Consider the following 2205-nt stretch of genomic DNA (forward strand, 5'->3'; position numbering starts at 1 on the left):
ATTGCTGTTAGCTTGGCATATGTTTTTCCATTCTTTAACTTTTAGTCTGTTTTTGTCTTTGTGTGTAAGGTGTGTTTCTTGCAGGCAGCATTTTGAAAGATCTTGTCTTCTTATCCATTCAGCCACTCCCTGTCTCTTCACTGGTGCATTCAATCCATTGACATTCAGTATAATTATCGATAGGTATGGATTAACTGTTGTCATTATGTTAATTTTTTTGTGGTGATGTTTGTTCCTTTGTTCTGCATACCTTCTTGTGTTGCATTCATATTGTTTGTGCTATTTCTTGTTGGTTTCTTCATTATTTTAATGTTTCCTTGCTCTGCTTGTATCTTCATTTTCATGGTAAGTTGTGAAGTATTAATTTTCTTTGGGGTTACCCTACAGTCTGTTAATTTTTCCCTACATTTAAGGCAGTCTATTGTATCCTGCCATCTACTTGACCTCCTTACCACCTGGATCTCTGTTCCCATATTTTCCCTTCTTTGACATTGTTAATATTTTGATCTTTGGTTAGCCTCACAGGTCCTCTGAATTCATTGCTGTAATTTTGTTCCATTCTGAACTCAGCTATCCATCGACCAAGTTCCAGGTGGTGTTGCAATGTCTGTCAAACTCTGGTTGTTGTCTGTTCTTGCTGGTTTTCAAACCAAAGAACTCCCTTTAGGATGTTCTGAAGCACTGGATTGGCTTTAACAAAATCTCTTAGCTTATTTTTATCCTAGAATGTTTTGTTTGCATCATCACATTTGATTGACAGTTTTGCTTGGTAGACGATTCTTGGTTGGCAGTTTTTTTTCTTTTAGGGTTTCATATATGTCTCCGCATTGCCTTCTTGCCTATGGTTTCTGCTGAGAAGTCACAGCTTAATCTGATTTGCTTGCCTTTGTTGGCAACACTTCTCTTTTCCCTGGCTGCTTTTAGGATTCTCTCCTTGTCTTTGATTTTGGAGAGCTTGATTATGATATGTCTTGGTGATTTTCTTCTGGGTTCTACCCTTCCTGGGGTTCGGTCAGCTTCTTGAATGTTTATCTTCTCATCCTTCAAGATGTTAGGAAAATTTTCTTCCAGAAGCTCAACTATCTTTTCTGTGAACTTCTGTGATTCTTCCTGTTCTCAAATGCCAATAATTCTTAAGTTATTCCTCTTCATGTTATCCAGCATGAATCTTAGACTCTTTTTCAGATTTTTTAATCCTTTTTTCTGCTTGCTCTTCCATCTTAGCAGTATTGAGAGATGTGTCTTCCAGCTTGCTGGTTCTGGCTTCCATCTCTTCCATTCTGCTCCTTTGCTGTTTCAGTGTATTGTCCATTTCTGATATTTTATTTTTAATCATCTGGACTTCTTTTTGAAGGTTTTGGATTGTTTCCAATACTGTATCTATTTTGTTTGATTGCTCCTGTAGCACTTTCCTGACTTCTTCCTCATTTTCCTCCACCTCTTTTTGGAGCATTTGTTTCCATATCATCCTTCTGAATTCCTTCTCAGATAGACCCAGAGCCTGCTCTTCTACTGGAAAGTCTGTGTCTACTTCCAGTTCATTTGTCTCAGTTACTTTTCTCAGTTTTGGACATGTGTTGAGATCTTTAATAGTGTTTTCTTGGACATTTTCAACAGTTATGTGAGTTTTTAATGTTTAAATGGATGTATGTTGCTTTTTTGTTAAGCTTGCTGAGCGTCTCCTGGTGGAAATGAACTGGAGATAGTTTCCCTTTTCATGTGTAATGCCTAGCAGCTGGTTTTGGCTCTTGTCCAGATGGTGGGGTACTACAGGGTATGATTGTAGCTTGGCTATATGGGCACAGTTGCTGTCTTTTCTTGGGATAGGTAGGGGGAGAAACCTCCAACCCCTGGGAGAAAAGTGAGACCAAAAGGACCAAAGACAGAAACAATATAAAACAGAGACAGAAACCACCAATCAAAAACAAAAATAAAATTGTGATTGACATTGTCCTCTGGCCTTTGCTGCACAAAGGGTTCCATCTAGGTAAATTTTGGGACTGGTTCCCAGTGTCAAAACACCATAAGAAGCAGCCTGTAGGTTTACTTCTGTGCTGTTGGAAAACTGTGGATGCAATGCTGGACCCTTTTGGGGGTGTGCTCCCACCCACCTGAAGGTGTCTGGGCTGTGCAGTGAGGGCATGATCAGGGTGAAGAGAAGAGATATGTGAAAAATTAAAAGTGAAAGATGAAAAATCGATCACA

Source organism: Chrysochloris asiatica, unplaced genomic scaffold, assembly GCF_000296735.1.
Source record: "Chrysochloris asiatica unplaced genomic scaffold, ChrAsi1.0 scaffold00210, whole genome shotgun sequence".
Classification (NCBI taxonomy): Eukaryota; Metazoa; Chordata; class Mammalia; order Afrosoricida; family Chrysochloridae; genus Chrysochloris; species Chrysochloris asiatica.